Raw genomic sequence first — 24,248 nt, 5'->3', positions numbered from 1 at the left:
AGAAGAGTATGCTCTCAGTCATCAACCACATACTCCATTATTTTCCTAAAATAACAATATATTTTGACTGTGGAAAAACAATATTGAAGTGAAAATTTACCTGCCATCATTTTAAGTTGATATATTGATATGCCATACATTGAAATGTTGACAGATGAGTATATTTAATGCAAAATCATAAACAGTATGCCATATAATGATTACTAAGACATTAGATTTACTTAAATTCTCACAAAGCAATGTTTTCTTCAATGTTTTAGAGAATTGTTCCTTTGTGAGTTAATAATTTTTTTAATACAATCACACCCACTTTTCTGCCATTCCGTAAATGTGACCCTGTCATCCTCAATGTCCTGATGTACACATGAGCTTGATTCCTCTCCAGTAACTGTGGCAAAAGAAATTGGTTGTCTATTCAACATCTGTGTCCCCTTTTCCTTTTTTATAGATGCCAGTTTAGTTGAGATGGGAGACAGAATGCCCTGTCCCAGGCAGTTAATGAATTGGTTTGAGCCAACTGTAATATTCTCATCCCTCTTTGAAACTCTAGGAGTAATCAAGTGAAAAACTTCTTGACAATGGGCATAAGGGGCTTAGGAAAAATTTTAATTTCTGGCATAAATAGAGAAAAGAGGGGCAAGTGTTTTTTTCCCCATCCCCTTCCTTCCTATGTGGGAAACACTTTGGTGGATGCAGTGTTCAGAGTGTCACTGAGGACAAAGTGAAAATATAGAAGGACCTAGTCCCTGTTGATATGGTTGGGATTCTACACTAACCTTATAAAATTCAGGTCTCACATTTTACTGTTCAGTACAGTAATATATGTCAACATTATTTAAGTCATATTTGGGGTATTGTGTTTCATGAAACTGAAAGCATGATAATATTAGTTCAATAGTCTTTAAAACCAAGTAAATGTAAAAGAGAAAACTTCTGTCAACAAATTAAAATTGCTAGAAGTACATTTTTTTGAGAATTCTAAATATTTCATTCAGTGCACCATTTTCATGATAGTTGAAAATACAATTCATAGTACAACATTTCACTATATTGCCTTATTATGTCACGTTTCCCACCCTCCCCCCCATGGAAATAAGTTTTATCCTACTATGTTGTAAACTTCATAAGATCAGATAGGCGATGCTGCAGTGTACTAACCAGATGATCTCTTAAACATTGAGACACTCATCCTCCCAGCTTCTTAGAGAGCTGCAAGCTGACAGCTCACAAATAAAAGTTTCCTTCAACAAGGAAGCTGCCTAGTCTAAGCGTATGCCCTGTGCTGAGGGCAACTTGTATCTGAAGATTGAACATAGAACATCACTGAAGAACAATCCCACTTCAGTGTTTACTATGGGACTGGCTGAAGTCTCTTCTGTTCTTGTACCAAAGTTCAAAGTCTTTTACATTTCAATCTTGCCTCTCTCACTCTCTCAAGGTATTGTTTCTGAGAGCACACTGGAGTAATCCATCTCTTTACGGATTCTGATTCCTGAGATATCTGACACACATCAGTTGGGACCAGGAGTTCTCCTAGGAAACAGATTCTAAACTGGAGTTTACAAGTCAACCAGCAATGAAGACCAGCTCACAGGTAGGAAAAGGGTCAGTAGCTCTTACCATATAGTGGTAAGTAGTGGTGAAACTGTGGAAGCTTTTACTGGTGATAAGTTGGGATGGTATACCAATATAGAGGAATGTACTAGTAAGGAGAATACATCTCAGGTGTTAGTGAGGTTTGGGGAAAAAAGTACTTATAAGAACTATGAAATTGGATGGTTATTTTAAAGGACTATATATCCTTCAGCAAAAGAAAATAAAATGATGAGGGTGACAGTGTCCTCTTGGATCTCATTAAGGAAACTATTATCTTCTGTAGCCAGAGAGTAGAGAAAATTAAAAGATCTTGCCCAGGATTTTATTTTAACGGTAGTGGAACTAATAAATTAAAACCAGAGTCCAGATTGGGAAGGAGTAATACACTGACACTTGAGATAGAAGAACTGGCATTACCATACTTGAAAGTTTTTGAATCTTAAGTCTCTCTGAACCCTCTGGGCTTATAGAACTGACTCATTTCTCTTAGTTAAACTAGTATCCTCTACTTCCATGAAGACGATGCAGAGGCCCCTCCAGACACAACTTGCCACCATCCCCTCAGATTGTTTCCTCATCTTATATCCTGGTCACTAGAAATAACTAGAATTAAGTGCAAATACAGTTTGATCAGAAAATGTCAGATGTGCTATGGAAGGAAAGGAACTATAACCTAAAGGGGCTGCAGTACATGTACCAGCAAGAATAGAATGAATGTATTTGGGAATGGATCCTAAGGGTGCTGGATTAAGAAGAACAGAATATAATGTTGAACAAATCAGAATTTATCAATATGGGCCACTCTCCCATGAGGATTTAATGCCCCAATAAGGCCTCAGGACACAGTGCTAATTAATGCATAGCTAGGATGGCTTTTGGAAGCAAGCAGTGATTTATGACACAGAGTGTGTGAAGTAGAAATGCCAGAGCTGCCACAGTAGAGAATGGAAGAAAAGATCATTGGCTCAGAGAAGCTGGAATGCTAGAATAGATATACACTTTAAGCCACCTAATATCCATAAGAGAGTCCAAAGGATATTGCATTTACCACAGAAATAAGAAATGCTCTGGAGAAAACATCTTAGTGAGAATCTCAATAGGGGCTGTCCTCTATAGGCTAGAAATAAGGGTAGGAGATGATATTATAGAACTGAAACCCCCTAATAATAGAGGCCAAGTGGAGGCATAATAACTGGGAATAATATTTGTATGGGTAGGCAGGTCAGATGGAAGCCAAGATAGTCTAAGACACACAGTTATGGACATGGTTAATAGAACACAGCAGAGAATACCTCTCTACCTGCTAGATGTTATGGTGTCCAATCCATGAATCACTTAGTAAAGTCAACTAGATCTTCAACTTTAAAAAAATAAAATAAAACACAGCAATCTTGGAACAATATAGATGATCAACAAAGGTGTTAAGCTATATAATAAAAAGAAATCAAGGTTGAATAACCAGTTGCTTAGATCCCCAAAGACCTTGAGTCAATTTTCAAACTTGGAATTCATTCACTGAGAGACATGATTCTCTAAGAACAAGGACCCTGCAAGACTGTAGCAAACATATAAGGTAAAAATTCTACATTCCTTCCCCATGGGAAGGAATTTATTCACATAACTGTGCATGGGGGAGGGGGGATGAAAAGTAGCAGAGAATACCCTGACATTTCAAGGACTGTTGGACCCAGGGTCCAAGTTGAAATTGATTCTCTGTGACCTGATGTTTCAGGAGAAGGTAGGCTGTTATTATACCAAGGGGCCAAGAAAAAATATGTTTGCCATCCATAGGTGCATCTATGGGTATTCCCCTGCCCAGATTTTATCATAAGTTGACAAATATAGCAGATACAGCATGAGAAAGGCATGATGAGAAGGGTACGGGAATGAGGGCTTACCAAGTAAGGCACCCAGACCATCAGAGTTTCTAAATGTATGTGAGGAGACTCTGGAATGAGTAGTAGAGGAGAGAAATGATAAATGTCAGTTGCAGTCTTAAAACCATCTGCAGTAAAATAACTGCTCATAGTTTATCCCACTAACTTTTTTCCTGGAAGTTTCTGCAGAGAATAGAGACTCATCAGAATTCCTGAGAATCTGTTCAAAGATGGGATCCATTTATTATATGAAGCAAATGGATCTTAGTGGCACAAGTGAATTGCAGTAGATGTTATAGTGTGTTTTTCTAGATACCCCTTAAGAGTTAGGCATTCATTCTCCAAAAACTGCCCTTGACCAAATAGATACTTCTATTTGTATCTACCAAATAGATACATCTGAGGCTATCTTGTCATTTGTTTTAGGTCAATCCAGGAGTTTGAAATCCTGACCACTTTGCTTAATATAAGGACATCTCCAATTCAGAGCTTCCTACAGAACATTATAACCTCCACTCATCCCAGTCTTTCCTTCCTCACTCCATAATAGACATTGATCCCAAAATACTCCCTAGTAAACTACAGGCATGCCAATCTTCATGTCTGTGTCTGTTTCCCAGGAAACACTATTTAAGACAGGGGTTATTTATTTTTACTTTCAGAATTCTTAGAATATTTTTAGACATACTGTTATTCAGTTTGGCTGAGGAAACTCTAAATACCCAAGTTTAAATGCACAAGTCCTTTCAAAGTTACCCATTCAAAACATATTTACATAAGACTATTTTTTTTTCACACAAAGTGTAACCAACGTCTCTAATAACTTTCAGGGAATAAGCATTTGATTGTAGATTATAGGTAAAGTTAGATGCTAGACACCTTTGAATATGCTTAAAGATTAACTCCTTTGTGAAAGGAAGTATGATGTACTCAGGGTCAAGTATGCCTACCCAGAATGCCTTGAGCCTTATAAAAATGGTAAGGTAGAAAAGGAGAGTGAGGTTGAGATATTGCTAATTACACCAGAGTAAGAACAACAAAGAAAGGTACGCTCATGGTTTGGAGTAGTAACTTTAGCAGACAGAGGGAGTTATGAAACCTGAATTTTACTTCCCTTGCCTCTGTCAAAAAGCAGAATTTCAGCCTAGAAAAGGTATGATTAATGTATAATCTGAGCAGAAGCTAAAAATTATTGAGGAGATAGTAAAAAAAACTTATTATATTCTTCAGTGAATTTAGTCTTCAGCTATAGAAACAATTGTATTGAGAAAAGTTGAATTAAAGTCTTAATTAATTAAAGTCTTAATTAAATGCATTGGTAGTAATTTTTTTAATGTCTATTTATTTTTGAGAGAGGGAGAGAGCACGAGCAAGGGAGGGGAAGATAGAGAGGGAGACACAGAATCTGAAGCAGGCTCCAGGCTCTGAGCCCGGCATGGGGCTCGAACTCACCAACCATGAGATCATGACATGAGCCAAAGTTGGATGCTTAACCGACTGAGCCACCCAGGAGCCCCTAGGTAGTAATTTTTAAGTAATAATGACTACCTGGAAATTTGTGAAAGAAAAGATATGCAGATATTCCACTTTTTGAAAGGGCAAAAATGAGAGAAAAAATGCAGATCAGTGAACCTGGAACCAATGAAATCTTCAAATGGATTAATTAAAGAAGAGCCTGTAAAGTATTTGGAAAGGGGAGTGGTCATGGCTAGGCACTAGACATGCTAGACTTACTTCAATTCCCTTACTGATTCCGACTTTAGGACAAAAGATCAGGTGGACTATAGACATATAGTATTTCAGAATTTTAACAAGATGATAACAAAGCTTCATGGTAATCTTGCATACAAGGATTTCATCTTTTATGAGCTGCGTGATGAAGTTTGGATCTCTATATAAAAGGAATACAAACAATGTACTCAGGTCAACTGGGAAATAAGTCCAGAGCATGATGGCCTAAGCTATATCCACTGCAAAGACGTATAACACATTTAACAAAAATATTTTGCACAATGATATATATGGCCCACATATAACTTTTACAAATAATAACAAATAGAAAAAAAAGGTAAAATTAGATGAGATTATTAAACACACACACACACACACACACACACACACACACACACACATTTAAGTAAGTGGCAACATTCCAGGATTGAAGGCACTGACTTTCTGCCACTACCCTGGTGAAAGAGACTGAGGTTTCATTCAGGGGATGACTAGAAATATTCACTGAATCAAAAATAAGAACCGGGGCACCTGGATGGCTCAGTCGGTTGAGTGCCCGACTTCAGCTCAGGTCATGATCTCACAGTTTGTGAGTTTGAGCCCCGCGTTGGGCTCTGTGCTGACAGCTCAGAGCCTTAAGCCTGCTTCAGATTCTGTGTCTCTCCATCTCTTGGCCCCTCCCCTGCTCATCCTCTGTTTCTGTCTGTCTCTCAGTAATAAATAAACATTAAAAAAAATTTTTAAGAACCATTCCAAAAGGATAATTCACAGGTCTGCTATATTAATGGTAGAATTATTATATAAGTTAACAGAAAAAGAAAGAGGCACCAGCATCCAACAGCATTTATTGTATGCCACATACTCTGTTAATTACACCAGAATAGCCAATATTTATTATTTCATTTAATTTTCATCATAATTCTTTAAGGTAGATAAAATTATTCTAGCTTTATAGCTGAACAAAACAAAGCTCAAATTGTTTAATAGATTTGGCTGAGCAAACCAAGCTATATACAAGTGGAAGTGGCGAGATTTAACCAAAGTCTGTTAAACTATAGAATTCTTCTAACGTACAGTCTCTGATACAAAACTCTTATGTCCTTGACGAAGAAACTAAAACCTATGGAAGGTGTGGCTTCTGTAACCTACAATAACTGAGCTCCTAGCACTTCTCTTACTATCAGTGTGACTATTGTAAGACAGTCATAATTCTCTTGCTCTATATTATTATTTATTTTTCTTCTGCTATGCACAATTCTCCCCTCTCCACGCTCTCTTGCATAGTCTCTCTGCCCCCTCTCTCTCCACCAGTGTGAATACATGCTAAAATGTTAGTTATAAAAAAATAAAACTATGACACAAATGCGTATGTCTCCAACTGTTTTTAATTCACTGGGATTCTTATCTAGAGATGAATGATTATCTTCATTTTAATACATGATTCTTTAAGTAAGCTTGTTCTATGTGTGTGTGTGTGTGTGTGTGTGTGTGTGTGTGTGTGTGTGTAATCTCTATGCCCATATGGAGCTCAAACTCATGATCCTGAGATGAGGAGTTGCCTGCTGTACAGACTGAGCCAGCCAGGCACCTCTCTATATATTTTAAACATCAAATTGAAACATTGATAAATGCCCATATATTCCTTCACATTATTTAATTGCAAATATTTTTGCTAAGTAATATCTTGGGTTTTTTTTTCTGTATCTTTGTATGTTCATATACACACAATTTTTTTTCACAATTATTTTGAACTTCAATTTCTTAAGTTTCATTGGGATCACTGTAATACAAAATCCAGATGGAAGTGACCACAGTGGTAAGAATTCTGCAAGACCAAATATTTAGTCTGCAGGACATTCAGACCTTCCAGTTTTTTGTTTTTTTTTTTTTAAATTTTTGACTGCCATTTAAGCAGGTGGCCAGTGATGATGGAGACAATCAGGTAGATTTTCATTCTTCGGACTCAAAAGAAAATATATCTGTAACAGAAGCCATTTATTTTTGACATGAGGTCTCTTGACTCTTACGACTACAGACTTTAAGAAGGCTATTGCATTTATATTTGACCCCAGTCCATAGCACACTCCTGCAATCATTTAACGTGGTTCATTTAGTCATTGGAATACAAAGGCCACCATTCCTTCAATTTTGGAATACTACCTAGCTTTGGGGTGCTTGACCTACAATTTCACTGTGTCATTTATTGTCTTGCCCTTGTGTTTAACCAGATAGTCCTCCACTGAAGATCCAGAGGCATTATAACAACAGCACCTGTTGCCTGTCTGGCTTACGAGCAATAGTTTTTAGAACTCAACTATTTAAAATCTGCTACTTGGTAAGAATAATTTACAAAATATTTATTTATTTACACTGTTTAGGACAGCTTCTTTTGCTTTGATATGGTAGAGAATCTGATTTACAATTAAGCTGATACATACTAAGCTGGTACTAAAATATTCAAATGTTACATGAGTAAGTATGTCTCAGGATTTAAGAGTGTAGTGTAGTGGGTTGTGTTAGCAACCAATGGATTGTTACTATTGCTTCCAAAACTAAGTTCTCACAGAGGCAGTGGTTTCATAAACCAGAAACTAACTGAACTATCAAAATCCTAATTCTGAAAGTGTTCACATTTGGAATGGAAAGTGCATGCTATTAACTTTGAAAAGAGAAGAATTATTAAAAGCCTAAGTATACCAGGAAAATGGAATAATTTTCCAGACCTTAAGCATGTACTGTGTTTTTATTGCTGTGGCCTGTGATGTTTTATTTATTGATGATTTATATTTATGAAGTAAAGTGAGATAACTCTAATCTGTTAAATATGAATTCAACTATTTTTTCTTTAATTTATGAAAAGATGAAGCCAGAGAAGCATTTGATACTGTTTTATTTCAAAAGGAAAACACACACACACACACACACACACACACACACACACACACACACACACACACCCTGAAAATTTATGGTGTTTCTGTTGAAAATAGATTCTGACCATTTTCAATTCTTAAATATTTCTTGCATTCTGGTGTAAATGTCTTCACTCAATATAAATAGTACCGCTGACATTACAATTTGTGTTCTTCTTAACTTGCTCAGTAAACTGTAGCCTCTGTACATATTAGTGTAATTAGCAGTCACTGTCCTCAACACCACATAGGAGCCAGATGTGGCATTTGCTTCTGTTGCGCTACTGGAGTATGTTAACAGCTGTTGCCACAGAGCGCAGAAATCAATACAAATGAAAATCTAGCTTGAGTTGTTGGAAAAGTGAAAATTATTACAGTGATATGAATGATGAGTGTACAAATCCAGTACTATATATAATGTTCTTTATATATATGGCCACCACTTAGTATTGATTAATGATACCAAAAGCCAAAATTAATTGATGTGACAAAAATGTAGCTCTTCTGTGCTAAGCCCTTAGTCCTAATAGAAACTCTATGAGGTAGTTATTATTTATTTTTACAGAAAAAGTCTGAAATTAAGAATTTAAGGAATTTTTTCATCATCAGCCAGAAGATAAATGAAGGATCGAGATAAAACCCAAGATTATTATATTTAGCATTCCTGTTCTTGAATATGCCCTCACTTTATTCTAAGCAAGTAATTTCTTCTTAAGAATCCCCATACTTTTTTTTAACTTTATTTATTTTTATTTTTATTTATTTATTTTTTTTGGACAAAAATGGACACCAGCCTTTATATAGAAATTAACTCAAAATGGATCATAATCCTCAATGTAAATTCTAAAACTCCAAAGCTTCCAAAAGAAAACAAAGGAAGACATCTTTGCAGTCTTGGGTATGGCATGAAGAGCATGAACCATTAAAATAAAAAAAATTGAAAATTGGAATTTATCAAAATAAAAAACCTTGGCTCTTCCAAGATGCCATTAAGAAAATGATCAGGGGCGCCTGGGTGGCGCAGTCGGTTAAGCGTCCGACTTCAGCCAGGTCATGATCTCGCCGTCGGTGAGTTCGAGCCCCGCGTCGGGCTCTGGGCTGATGGCTCAGAGCCTGGAGCCTGTTTCCGATTCTGTGTCTCCCTCTCTCTCTGCCCCTCCCCTGTTCATGCTCTGTCTCTCTCTGTCCCAAAAATAAATAAACATTGAAAAAAAAATTAAAAAGAAAAATTAAAAAAAAAAGAAAATGATCAGACACCACAGATAACACACATGTATATCAGACAAAAGACTTCTATCCAGAATATATAAAGAAGAGCTGATGATAATAAGATCAACAACCCAGTAAGGGAATCCTCCCTTCCATTTCGTCTTTCTCCATAAAGTCTTTATGTCCGGTAGTGAAAGTTTGTTCTCCATAAGGACTTTATACATTTTTATTAAGATTATTCCTTGATATTTTGTGAGCTTTGTTGCTATTTTAAGGGTTGATACTTCTTTCACTTCTATATTATTACTGAATTAACACTAATGATATTTGGATATTGATCTTGTTAACCTATAACCTTGCTAGGTTTTGTTTTGTTTTATCAGTTGATTATTTTGGATGTTTTATTTGAACAACAGCTCCTCTCTCCTTTCCAATTCTAATATTTCTCTTTTTTTCTTATTTATTAGCCAAGGTCTTCAATACAATATTAAATAGTTTGCTGCTGATTTTGGAGTGACTATTCAATTTCTTGTTTGCTAAGAGTACTTTTTTTTTTTAAATCACAAATAGATGCTGAATTTTGAGTGCGATTTCTGTATGTACTGAGATAATTATTTTCCATTAAGAGGGTAATATTTTTAATTAATCAATATTCTAATATTGAGGCATCCTTGAATTCTTTTTTTTTGAAATTTTTATTTTTATTTTTATCATTTTTATATGAAATTTATTGACAAATTGGTTTCCATACAACACCCAGTGCTCATCCCAAAAGGTGCCCTCCTCAATACCCATCACCCACCCTCTCCTCCCTCCCACCCCCCATCAACCCTCAGTTTGTTCTCAGTTTTTACCAGTCTCTTATGCTTTGGCTCTCTCCCACTCTAACCTCTTTTTTTTTTTTTTCCTTCCGCTCCCCCATGGGTTCCTGTTAAGTTTCTCAGGATCCACATAAGAGTGAAACCATATGGTATCTGTCTTTCTCTGTATGGCTTATTTCACTTAGCATCACACTCTCCAGTTCCATCCACGTTGCTACAAAGGGCCATATTTCATTTTTTCTCATTGCCACGTAGTATTCCATTGTGTATATAAACCACAATTTCTTTATCCATTCATCATTTGATGGACATTTCGGCTCTTTCCATAATTTGGCTATTGTTGAGAGTGCTGCTATGAACATTGGGGTACAAGTGGCCCTATGCATCAGTACTCCTGTATCCCTTGGGTAAATGCCTAGCAGTGCTATTGCTGGGTCATAGGGTAGGTCTATTTTTAATTTTCTGAGGAATCTCCACACTGCTTTCCAGAGCGGCTGCACCAATTTGCATTCCCACCAACAGTGCAAGAGGGTTCTCGTTTCTCCACATCCTCTCCAGCATCTATAGTCTCCTGATTTGTTCATTTTGGCCACTCTAACTGGCGTGAGGTGATACCTGATTGTGGTTTTGATTTGTATTTCCCTGATGAGGAGCGACGCTGAACATCTTTTCATGTGCCTGTTGGCCATCCGGATGTCTTCTTTAGAGAAGTTTCTCTTCATGTTTTGTGCCCATTTCTTCACTGGGTTATTTGTTTTTTGGGTGTGGAGTTTGGTGAGCTCTTTATAGATTTTGGATACTAGCCCTTTGTCCGATATGTCATTTGCGAATATCTTTTCCCATTCCGTTGGTTGCCTTTTAGTTTTCTTGGTTGTTTCCTTTGCTGTGCAGAAGCTTTTTATCTTCATAAGGTCCCAGTAATTCACTTTTGCTTTTCATTCCCTTGCCTTTGGGGATGTGTCGAGTAAGAGATTGCTACGGCTGAGGTCAGAGAGGTCTTTTCCTGCTTTCTCCTCTAAGGTTTTGATGGTTTCCTGTCTCACATTCAGGTCTTTTATCCATTTTGAATTTATTTTTATGAATGGTGTGAGAAAGTGGTCTGGTTTCAACCTTCTGCATGTTGCTATCCAGTTCTCCCAGCACCATTTGTTAAAGAGGCTGTCTTTTTTCCATTGGATGTTCTTTCCTGCTTTGTCAAAGATGAGTTGGCCATACGTTTGTGGGTCTAGTTCTGGGGTTTCTATTCTATTCCATTGGTCTATGTGTCTGTTTTTGTGCCAATACCATGCTGTCTTGATGATGACAGCTTTGTAGTAGAGGCTAAAGTCTGGGATTGTGATGCCTCCTGCTTTGGTCTTCTTCTTCAAAATTCCTTTGGCTATTCGGGGCCTTTTGTGGTTCCATATGAATTTTAGGATTGCTTGTTCTAGTTTCGAGAAGAATGCTGGTGCAATTTTGATTGGGATTGCATTGAATGTGTAGATAGCTTTGGGTAGTATTGACATTTTGACAATATTTATTTTTCCAATCCATGAGCAGGGAATGTCTTTCCATTTCTTTATATCTTCTTCATTTACCTTCATAAGCTTCCTATAGTTTTCAGCATACAGATCCTTTACATCTTTGGTTAGATTTATTCCTAGGTATTTTATGCTTCTTGGTGCAATTGTGAATGGGATTAGTTTCTTTATTTGTCTTTCTGTTGCTTCATTGTTAGTGTATAAGAATGCAACTGATTTCTGTACATTGATTTTGTATCCTGCAACTTTGCTGAATTCCTGTATCAGTTCTAGCAGACTTTTGGTGGAGTCTATCGGATTTTCCGTGTATAATATCATGTCATCTGTGAAAAGCGAAAGCTTGACTTCATCTTTTCCAATTTTGATTCCTTTGATTTCCTTTTATTGTCTGATTGCTGATGCTAGAACTTCCAACACTATGTTAAACAACAGCAGTGAGAGTGGGCATCCCTGTCGTGTTCCTGATCTCAGGGAAAAAGCTCTCAGTTTTTCCCATTGAGGATGATGTTAGCTGTGGGCTTTTCATAAATGGCTTTTATGATGTGTAAGTATGTTCCTTCTATCCCGACTTTCTCAAGGGTTTTTATTAAGAAAGGGTGCTGGATTTTGTCAAAGGCCTTTTCGGCATCGATTGACAGGATCATATGGTTCTTCTCTTTTTTTTTTTTTTTTTTTTGTTAATGTGATGTATCACGTTGATTGTTTTGCGAATGTTGAACCAGCCCTGCATCCCAGGAATGAATCCCACTTGATCATGGTGAATAATTCTTTTTATATGCCATTGAATTCGATTTGCTAGTATCTTATTGAGAATTTTTGCATCCATATTCATCAGGGATATTGGCCTGTAGTTCTCTTTTTTTACTGGGTCTCTGTCTGGTTTAGGAATCAAAGTAATACTGGCTTCATAGAATGAGTCTGGAAGTTTTCCTTCCCTTTCTATTTCTTGGAATAGCTTGAGAAGGATAGGTATTATCTCTGCTTTAAACGTCTGGTAGAACTCCCCTGGGAAGCCATCTGGTCCTGGACTTTTATTTGTTGGGAGATTTTTGAGAACCGATTCAATTTCTTCGCTGGTTATGGGTCTGTTCAAGCTTTCTATTTCCTCCTGATTGAGTTTTGGAAGCGGGTGGGTGTTTAGGAATTTGTCCATTTCTTCCAGGTTGTCCAGTTTGTTGGCATATAATTTTTCATAGTATTCCCTGATAATTGTTTGTATCTCTGAGGGATTGGTTGCAATAATTCCATTTTCATTCATGATTTTATCTATTTGGGTCATCTCCCTTTTCTTTTTGAGAAGCCTGGCTAGAGGTTTGTCAATTTTGTTTATTTTTTCAAAAAACCAACTCTTGGTTTCGTTGATCTGCTCTAGTTTTTTTAGATTCTATATTGTTTATTTCTGCTCTGATCTTTATTATTTCTCTTCTTCTGCTGGGTTTAGGCTGCCTTTGCTGTTCTGCTTCTAGTTCCTTTAGGTGTGCTGTTAGATTTTGTATTTGGGATATTTCTTGTTTCTTGAGATAGGCCTGGATTGCAATGTATTTTCCTCTCAGGACTGCCTTCGCTGTGTCCCAAAGCGTTTGGATTGTTGTATTTTCATTTTCGTTTGTTTCCATATATTTTTTAATTTCTTCTCTAATTGCCTGGTTGACCCATTCATTCTTCAGTAGGGTGTTCTTTAACCTCCATGCTTTTGGAGGTTTTCCAGACTTTTTTCTGTGGTTGATTTCAAGCTTCATAGCATTGTGGTCTGAAAGTATGCATGGTATAATTTCAATTCTTATAAACTTATGAAGGGCTGTTTTGTGACCCAGTTTATGATCTATCTTGGAGAATGTTCCATGTGCACTCGAGAAGAAAGTATATTCTGTTGCTTTGGGATGTTGAGTTCTAAATATATCTGTCAAGTCCATCTGATCCAATGTCTCATTCAGGGCCCTTGTTTCTTTATTGACCGTGTGTCTAGATGATCTGTCCATTTCTGTAAGTGGGGTGTTAAAGTCCCCTGCAATTACCACATTCTTATCAATAAGGTTGCTTATGTTTATGAGTAATTGTTTTATATATTTGGGGGCTCCGGTATTCGGCGCATAGACATTTATAATTGTTAGCTCTTCCTGATGGATAGACCCTGTAACTATTATATAATGTCCTTCTTCATCTCTTGTTACAGCCTTTAATTTAAAGTCTAGTTTGTCTGATATAAGTATGGCTACTCCAGCTTTCATTTGGCTTCCAGTCGCATGATAAATAGTTCTCCATTCCCTCACTCTCAATCTAAAGGTGTCCTCAGGTCTAAAATGAGTCTCTTGTAGACAGCAAATAGATGGGTCTTGTTTTTTTATCCATTCTGATACCCTATGTCTTTTGGTTGGCGCATTTAATCCATTTACATTCAGTGTTATTATAGAAAGATACGGGTTTAGAGTCATTGTGATGTCTGTATGTTTTATGCTTGTAGTAATGTCTCTGGTACTTTGTCCCACAGGATCCCCCTTAGGATCTCTTTTAGGGCTGGTTTAGTGGTGACAAATTCCTTCAGTTTTTGTTTGTTTGGGAAGACCTTTACCTCTCCTTCTATTCTAAATGACAGACTTGCTGGATAAAGGATTCTCGGCTGCATATTTTTTCTGTCTAGCACCCTGAAAATCTCGTGCCAATTCTTTCTGGCCTGCCAAGTTTCAAAAGAGAGATCAGTCACGAGTCTTATAGGTCTCCCTTTATATGTGAGGGCACGTTTACCCCTTGCTGGTTTCAGAATTTTCTCTTTATCCTTGTATTTTGCCAGTTTCACTATGATATGTCGTGCAGAAGATCGATTCAAGTTACGTCTGAAGGGAGTTCTCTGGGCCTCTTGGATTTCAATGCCTTTTTCCTTCCCCAGTTCAGGGAAGTTCTCAGCTATTATTTCTTCAAGTACCCCTTCAGCACCTTTCCCTCTCTCTTCCTCCTTTGGGATACAAATTATGTGTATATTATTTCTTTTTAGTGTATCACTTAGTTCTCTAATTTTCCCCTCATACTCCTGGATTTTTTTATCTCTCTTTTTCTCAGCTTCCTCTTTTTCCATAACTTTATCTTCTAGTTCACCTATTCTCTCCTCTGCCTCTTCAAGCCGAGCCGTGGTGGTTTCCATTTTGTTATGCATTTCGTTTAAAGTGTTTTTCAGCTCCTCGTGACTGCTCCTTAGTCCCTTGATCTCTGTAGCATGAGATTCTCTGCTGTCCTCTATACTGTTTTCAAGCCCAGCGATTAATTTTATGACTATTATTCTAAATTCACTTTCTGTTATATTATTTAAATCCTTTTTGATCAGCTCATTAGCTGTTGTTATTTCCTGGAGATTCTTCTGAGGGGAATTCTTCTGCTTGGTCATTTTGGATAGTCCCTGGCGTGGTGAGGACCTGCAGGGCACTTCCCCTGTGCTGTGGTGTATAACTGGAGTTGGTGGGCGGAGCCGCAGCCAGACCTGATGTCTGCCCCCAGCCCACCGCTGGGGCCACAGTCAGACTGGTGTGTGCCTTCTCTTCCCCTCTCCTGGGGGCGGGATTCACTGTGGGGTGGCGTGGCCCGTCTGGGCTACTTGCACACTGCCAGGCTTGTGGTGCTGGGAATCTGGCGTATTAGCTGGAGTGGGTAGGCAAGGTGCACAGGGGCAGGAGGGGCAGGCTTAGATCGCTTCTCCTTAGGTGATCCACTTCAGGAGGGGCCCTGTGGCAGCGGGAGGGAGTCAGATCCGCTGCCGGAGGTTTGGCTCCACAGAAGCACAGAGTTGGGTGTTTGCGCGGAGGAGGGAGCAAATTCCCTGGCAGGAACTGGTTCTCTTTGGGATTTTGGCTGGGGGATGGGCGGGGGAGATGGCATTGGCGAGCGCCTTTGTTCCCCACCAAACTGAGCTCTGTAGTCAGGGGGCTCAGCAGCTCTCCCTCCCTTTGTCCTCCAGCCTTCCCGCTTTCCGAGCAGAGCTGTTAACTTATGACCTCCCAGACGCTAAGTCGCGCTTGTTGTGGGAACACAGTCCGTCAGGCCCTTCCGCTTTTGCAAGCCAGACTCGGGGGCTCTGCTTGGTTGGAGAGCTGCCCCTCTGCCCCAGCTCCCTCCCGCCAGTCCGTGGAGCGCGCACAGCCTCACCGCCCTTCCTACCCTCTTCCGTGGGCCTCTCGTCTGCGTTTGGCTCCGGCGACTCCGTTCTGCTAATCCTCTGGCGGTTTTCTGGGTTATTTAGGCAGGTGTAGGTGGAATCTAAGTGATCAGCAGGACGTGCGGTGAGCCCAGCGTCCTCCTAAGCCACCATCTTGCAAACTTCCCTGTTTTGTGTAAATTTTTAAATCTCTCAATTGACACACACGTATACAGATGCACATACACACACATATATCAACGTTGGAATTCATGTTTGAATATTGATTATATGTTCTATCAAGCCCATTAAACCATAACTTTCTTAAAAGTTTGAGCTGTCCTGTTTATATTTTCAAGTCTTAACAAAAATCTTCTTTCCTAAGATAACGTATGTATAAAACAGACAATTGATGAGGGTTTATGTTTTGTATATGTCGTATTAAGATATATGTCGTATAAGATATGTCGTATTAAGACTCCGTTCTGCTAATCCTCTGGCGGTTTTCTCTATTTAATATTAGACAGAGAGAGAGAGAGAGTGAGAGTGAGAGAGAGAGAGAGAGAGAGAGAGAGAGAGATGAGAGTGGGGGAAGGGCAGCGAGGGAGAATCCCAAGCAGGCTGTCAGTGCAGATGCGGGCTTGAACTCACCAACCATAAGATAATGATCTGAGCTGAAATCAAGAGTTGGCCATTTACCCAACTTAGCCACTCAGGCATCTGAAGGACACCCATACTTAATCAAATATTTTTTAAAGAATATAAAAGAATACATATGGGTATGTATGTATGTATGCATTTTTGTATATGTAAAATCACTACAGTGAGAAAAAAAAGATCTCAAGAAGACTGATTTAAGCTCTATGCAAAATAAGATGTTTTAGAATAAGTTCATAAATGATATAGAAATCTACTCTTCTAATTAAAGCTATGTCACAGTTTTCCCATGTACATTAATTCAACACAAAAGTATTTGGCACCTAGTGAGATGCTTTGGAAACAGATGAAGATGAATCAAACACCAGCCTATCTTCAAAAATCTTATTATAATAGAAGAGATAATGGTTTATACAAAGAATACAAGAAGAACTCAATAATGAAATGCATTAAGAAAGTATGAATAAAATAGATATTGTGGGAGTTCTACCAAGAGAGACATCTACCTGGGCGATGAAGAACAATTGCACTTGACAAAGGGGGGAAATGACATTTCAGCTAGCTGTGAATATGGACAATTCAAAATGGCAGGAAAAGAACGACCAAAGAGAAGGAGGCTGCATAAAGGGTCTGGTTCAATTTAACAAGATATGTTAAGGGGCATAAGCGGAGGAAATTTTAAAGAAGTCTGGAGGTTGGGCAGCAGGGGCTTGAACTTTTTTCTGTTATTAGTGGGAAATCCTATGAAGATGTTTTACAGAAAACAAACACTTTCAGAATTATACACCAGGCCAGCAGTTTGTAAAAAAAATCAGGGTTAAAAATGTCTGAAAGCTACCTAGCAAGGTTGCTAGTGTCATATTCCACATACATGCAGCCTCACATGAACTGAATGTAATGGGAATTTAATGGCAGATACTATATTGCATAGATGACTACATATCTCTCTGGTAGAGAGCAAGAGTATTAATTTTGCTATCCTCTAGAGCAGAGATTCATCAACTATGGTCCATGGTCTAAATCCAGCTTGCTGCTTTTTTCTATAAAAAAAAAAGACAGGCATGTTTGTTCCTTTATATATTGTCTATGGCTGCTTTTATTCTAACGTGGCAGACAGAGTTAAGTAGTTGTTACAAAGACCCTGTGGTTATACCACTGTCTCAATAAAAAGTGGGAACATTTATTTTGATGGAACAAGAAAGCATTTTGGAAAATATTTCCCATGTGTTTAGGATATAAGCATCTCATGGGCTTCATTCATTTAATTTGCCCAGATAGCACCCAAAGGCAATAAATTGTCAATTACTCTTTCTGCCTGTGATCTAACCTAGAGTGTTCTTGAACTCTGTTGGTTTGTTTGTTTGTTTGATACCTTCCTCAGTATATTTTGTTCTCCTGTTTTTTTTCTTCTTTTTCTACCATGTTATACATTTATTCTTTTATGGAGAAATATAAATGTAGATGTAATTATAAGAATAAATATATAGATATGGATGCAATGATATACATGTATGTATAGGTAGATACATACCTTTTCTGCTTGAACTCAACGTATAAGACATTAGAGATACTTTTCAAAAAACAGAGAGGAGGGATGCCTGGGTGGCTCAGTCAGTTGGGCGGCCGACTTTGGCTCAGGTCATGATCTCACAGCTCGTGAGATCTGCTCGGGCTCTGTGCTGACAGCTCGGAGCCTGGAGCCTGCTTCGGATTCTGTGTCTCCCTCTCTCTCTCTGACCCTCCCTGGCTCATGTTCTGTCTCTCAAAAATAAATAAATATTAAAAAAAAAAACACAGAGGCACATAAAACTAATCTTGGCCATCTCCCCTCCATTATAGATACCTGCCCTAGGTATGTAACTGTTTGATGGAGTTTTCTTTCCTTTAGAAGTTATATTAATTTCCTTGGACTGCTGTAATAAATTAAAACAAAATCAGTGGCGTAAAACAACAGACATTCATCCCACTTCTTTCCCTTTTAATCCAAGAGTGTAGTATTTCTGCACTCAAAATCCTTGCTTGTCTTCTGTTAATGTTGATGGCCTCTATGCCATCAGCAGGGTTCTTCACAGATTCTTTCTAGATAACTTCATCTCCTATTCCTGGTTTCTGCTGAAAAAGTTGTTGGATCCATAAGTCACATGCCTAATCACATGCCTGTTACTTTAGTAAGTGGATTGTCAACTACACCCTTGGCCTTGTTTCCAGGGCATGCTCTTTGGATAGGCTGAGCATTTTCCAAATCATCAAGTACTGGTTTCTTTTTATCTAACAATTCATTCCTCAATTTATCTCTTTCCTCTCACAATTGACCATAAGCAGCAAGGAGAAATCAGGTTGTATCTTCTATACCTAACGTAGACATATTCTCAGCTAAATATCCCAGTTAATCACTTACAAATTTTACCTTCTATTTAACATCAAAAAACAATCCAGTCAAGTTTTCTGCCTCTTTATAATAATGGTAGCCTGTCTCCAGTTTCTAATGCCATGTTCCTCATTTCCATCTGAGACTTCACCTGAAAAACCATTAATGTTCATGTTTCTAGCAACAATCTGTTTATGGCAATATATGTATTCCCTAAGATGCTAGGAGCTTTTGTGCAGGTTTGTTCATTTCTTTGATTCCTTACCAGAATTACCTTTAATGCCCATATTTCTACCAATGGTCCCTTCAAGATGGTTTGGGTTTTACTATAATGTGCTTCCAAACACTTTCAGCCTCTGCCCATTACCTTTGAGAGGAGAGAACATTCTCCCTTTGTGCAAATGAAAAATATATCTGTGCTTAATATAGCCACTTTCACATTTTTGGGTATCTGTTACAGTAGCACCTCATTTCCCAGTACCAAAATCCATATTTGTTTCCTAAAACAAATGCAGAGACTTAAAGCAACAAAAATCTCTGTCTCACTTCTGGAGGCTGGAAGTGTAAAATCAAAATATCAGCAAGACCACACACTCCCTCTGAAGACTGCAGTGGAGAATTCTTCCTTGGCTTCTCCCAGTGTCTGTTGGTTGTCAGCAAATTTTGGTTTTCCAATCTTTGTCTCCATTGTCACATGGCCTTCTTCCCATTGTGTCAGTCAGTATCTCTGTACAGATTTCCCTCTTTTTATAAAGGACGTCTGTCATGTTAGACTTAGGGTCTACCCTAATCTTAACTTGATTCCATTTGTTGAGGTCTTGTTTCAAAATAAAGTCACATTAACAGGTTCCAGGTGGTCAGGAATTTTGCAGGGTCACTATTCAACTCGGTATAGAGGTTAATAAAACTGCATTGAGAAAACCATGGGAATCCCATTTGCAATGGTCTAGCTCTAAAATATTAAACTTTCCCAGCAAAACCATTTAGCCAACTCTTCTTAACACTCATTAACCCCTTTTCAAAAAAAGACAATTCAGGCTGTATGTGAGTTTCAAGTCATGGTTTGGGTCTTTTACAGAGGAAACCCAAACATGAGGGTTTTTGAGACCAGGCCCAGAATCTCTTACTATGTGGAAGGCAAAGAATTAAACCGTTTTTAATGAATAAATCCTCAGGAGAGTTGATATCAACAATAAAAACCTAAATTCAATCCGAGCTTCAGGGCCATTTATGCCTCTAAAAGTATCAATTACCATTTACACACAAGCTTGATCAAACCCAACAAAGGAATAAAAACACCCCATTCTCTATTCCTCTTTTAAGCCATTTTACTGCAGAGGTTTCTGGGCTTCAAGGATCAGTGCCCCTGTGCCAAGGGTCTTTGTGGAGACATCAGAGTTTGTTGTGGGTCTATATGATAACAGATTTTCTTCCTTTCCAGGTGATTTTGTTGGCACCCCAGATGTGAGCTGCCTTCATCAGTCACAAATCAAACTCCAATACAAACTGAACTTCAGAGTCACTAAAAAGAGATTTCCTGAAGGGAAAAAAAATTGGCACATGATGTGCCAGATGGGTTGCCAATACCATTGCTTTATTTGTGTGTCACTTTATGCTATCCCATTATAATGTGTGACTGGTCACCCAGAGATTACACTTCCCTTTCAGCACATTCCATCCCAAAGCAAATCTAAGATTCTCACATTACAAATGTGAAACATAGGTCTGCTAATGCAGCAGCAAATAAATAAAAAAGGGAAGTCTTATTTTTTATTATATTTACTAGTTATTTCTGGTGTCAAAAACACAGTTTTTATATTGATCTAACATTTAACAAACTAAACTTTTAATTACAATTTGTCAGTAGTTTTATGTCTGTATGGACAATGATACAATATGTCAATATTAATTCTTTTCTTATTTTGCTGTCTATAATTTTTATTTATTTTCTTACTGAGTTGCCCAAGTCTTCCAGGGAACTATTGAATAAATACAATGATAATGGCTATCTTTGTCTCTTTCTTAATTCTACAGGTAATTATTCTTAAACTTCCCCACCAAATATGTTTGCTATAAACTTCTGAATTGACATTGTTTGTAAGATTGTGAAAGTTCTCTCCTCATCTAATTTGCTTTTTCTCATGAGTTGATGTGTTTTAACTTAAGATTTTTTTCCTGCATCTATTCAATGAATCATTTTTTCCACCTTTATACTATTAATGTAATACATTGCAATGTAGTCAATATTTTTTTTCTAACTTTATTTAAACGTCTTTTATACTATTGGATAATCCTCATTTGGTTAGGATGTATCAGTTTAAAACACTGATGCAATCTAGTGACTCTTTCATTAAGGATTTTTGCATCTATGTTTATGAATTTGTGTAATCTCAATCTCCTCATCTGTATGGTAGGCAGCCTTTAAAATGGTCTCCTATGAAACCTCGCCTCCTGGTATTGACATACATGAGTGATGCTCTCCTTTGTAGACTACACAAAGTTACCACTCACTTTTAATGAGTAGAATACTGCAAAAGGGATAGGGTGGCACTTTCAATGTTAGCGCCTAAAATTATTGTGACTTCCGTCTTGGTTACTAGTGTGCACCCTTCCTCTTGGGTACCTCTCTTTGGGAGAACCCGCTGCCACGTGGTGAGGAGCCCCACAGAGAGAACCATGAAGCAAGAAGGAATGTTATCTGCCTCCAACAATCAGCTGGGGCCGTCCAGCAGCCTCGAGAGTCAATTTAGAAGTGGACACTCCTCCAGGTGAGTCTTGAGGTGACTGTAGCCCCTGCTGACCCCTTGCTTGCAGCCTAGAGAGAGATGCTGAGTCAAAACCTATCAGGTAAGTAAACGCTGAGATTCCTGACCCACAAAACAGAAAAGAAATGTTTAATGTTCCAATCAGTAAGATTTGGGACAACTGTGAGAATTAAATTTACACTAGAATTAAAGAATTTTTATTCCCTCTTTGTCTACTCCCTGTTGATGAGTTTGTAAAAGATTAAAACCATGTCTTGATTGTCTGATAGAGTACAATATACATTCAAAACTCTCTGACTTGTGTTTTCTTTGTGGAAACTTTTTAAATTACTGATTTGATTACTATTGATTATAGGACTTATTTGGAATTATTTCTCTTGAATTGCTCATGATAATTTACTTTTTTCTAGGAAAGTATATAATTTCTCTAAATTACTGTTACTAAAGTTATATCTCTTATATTCTAATATTTTTATTTATGCTTTATCTTTTCTTGAGTAAACTACAAGTTTTATCACTTTTATTAGTCTTTTCAAAGAACCACATTTTTGTGAGTCTTAAAATCTTTTTGGATCTTGATTTTCTTTTTTTTATTATTATTTTTTTTCACATTTATTTATTTTTCAGACAGAGAGAGACAGAGCATTAACGGGGGAGGGGCAGAGAGAGAGGGAAACACAGAATCGGAAGCAGGCTCCGGGCTCTGAGCCATCAGCCCAGAGCCCGAGGCGGGGCTCGAACTCACGGACCAGACCGTGAGATCATGACCTGAGCTGAAGTTGGCCGCTTAACCGACTGAGCCACCCAGGCGCCCCTTGATTATCTATTTACTTTACTTTTTCTTATGCTTCTTTCCCCTAATTTCTACGTATGGTATAGTGGTGTTCATTTTCTAAATGCTTAAGGCATATTCTTAGTTTATTTGTTTAGCCTTTCTCCTCATTGAATATATGCACCTTAGGTGGCAAATTTCCCTCTAATTACTGTTTTATGAACATCTCACAAGTTTGATAAGCAGATTTTTTCATTATGGTAGCTTAATTTTCATTTTGATTCCATCTGGACTCAGATTTTATTTAGAAAAGTATATGGTATGTAGATTCATGAAAGTTTGTAATTTTTGTTGTTTTTGATTTAACAATTGCATTTTGGTTAAAAACAAAACAACCCTTGAGCCTGTATAAAATTTGTTCTTTGGGATTTGTTGGCTCACATTTCAATGCATGATTTATGCTCAATTTCATAACTGATTTGTACATGCTTAAAGAAAATATGTACTCCCTGTAGTTGGCTGAAGATTCTATATATTAATTGGATCACATATGTTAATTTTTGTACCTTTTATGTCTTTAATAAATATGTTGCTGCTATGTAAACTGCTGGGATATGTTCCAGTATGATGATAAATTTATCAGTTTCTTATGCAATATTCTGATATTTATTTTAATTCATAAAAAGTATAATAGCTATATCTTTCCAGTGAATTAAAACATTTCCTGTGATATGAATACATACTAATTTCTATTTCTTCTTGCAATTCTGAATGGTAATTCTGGATTGTAATACAAATATCTGGTATTGTAATACCAGATTCTGGATGGTAACACAAATATCAAATGAAATAGATTTTAAAGCATGGTAATAATTAACATTTTTCTAGTACATCTTTCCATGCTTTATTTTAAGCCTTTTTCTGCTTTCATGGTTTAGTGTCTCTTGATAATAACATATAGTTGGAGTGGGTGTGTTTGTGTTACCCAATCTGTTAATCTATGCCTTTTTAAACTGACAGTTAAATCCATTTATATTTATGTTGACTACTATTTGTCACTACTTAAATCATCTTATATTGTGATTTCTATCTGACATGCTCTATCACTGGATGTTTTATCAGTTATTGCATAGTTTCAAACTGATGTACTTTTTTACATTCTGATCCTCAGTTCCTTTTTCTACCATTTTGGAAAATAAACATTTTATTTCTATTCTTTAAGTAGTTACCATTGAAATGTTAACATTTCAGAGTTACAGTGTCTTCTTTTTACCAGTAAGTTTGCTCTCTGCTCAATACATATAAGGATCATAAGCCTCTATAATGCCAATCACACTTCTCTCACTCCACTTATCTACTAACATTTCCAGAATTTAATGTTTTTTAACCACAAAACATAGACATTATTCAAGTTATCTTTTTATACACTAAATACTTGGAATATACCTACACATTTGCCAGTACCCTATTTCTTTTCTTTTCTTCTCTTAAATCTTTCTGGAGTCAGTTGTTTGTCAGAGTAAGTCCTTTAAGAATTTTCCATTCCGTTGGTTGCCTTTCAGTTTTGTTGGTTGTTTCCTTTGCTGTGCAGAAGCTTTTTATCTTCATAAGGTCCCAGTAATTCATTTTTGCTTTTAATCCCCTTGCCTTTGGGGATGTGTCGAGTAAGAGATTGCTACGACTGAGGTCAGAGAGGTCTTTTCCTGCTTTCTCCTCTAGGGTTTTGGTGGTTTCCTGTCTCACATTCAGGTCCTTTATCCATTTTGAATTTATTTTTCTGAATGGTGTGAGAAAGTGGTCTAGTTTCAACCTTCTGCATGTTGCTGTCCAGTTCTCCCAGCACCATTTGTTAAAGAGGCTGTCTTTTTTCCATTGGATGTTCTTTCCTGCTTTGTCAAAG

The 24,248-nt window shown here is 37.4% G+C and overlaps 1 long non-coding RNA gene across 2 annotated transcripts in view; it reads left to right on the top strand.

Moving 5' to 3' along the window:
* LOC123385059 overlaps window positions 1-22,262 on the top strand; it is a 156,896-nt gene extending 134,634 nt beyond the window's left edge. For both annotated transcript variants that reach the window (XR_006597071.1, XR_006597072.1), the window contains 4 exons: window positions 1,439-1,594; window positions 7,433-7,539; window positions 21,412-21,579; window positions 22,204-22,262. This is a non-coding gene — a long non-coding RNA (uncharacterized LOC123385059). The remainder of the gene's footprint in view (window positions 1-1,438; window positions 1,595-7,432; window positions 7,540-21,411; window positions 21,580-22,203) is intronic.
* Window positions 22,263-24,248: the final 1,986 nt, after the last annotated feature.

This window comes from Felis catus, chromosome B1 (genome assembly GCF_018350175.1).
Source record: "Felis catus isolate Fca126 chromosome B1, F.catus_Fca126_mat1.0, whole genome shotgun sequence".
NCBI classification, from domain to species: domain Eukaryota; kingdom Metazoa; phylum Chordata; class Mammalia; order Carnivora; family Felidae; genus Felis; species Felis catus.
The sequence above is the reverse complement of the archived record's forward strand: the minus strand, read 5'-3'. Positions and strand labels throughout refer to the sequence as shown.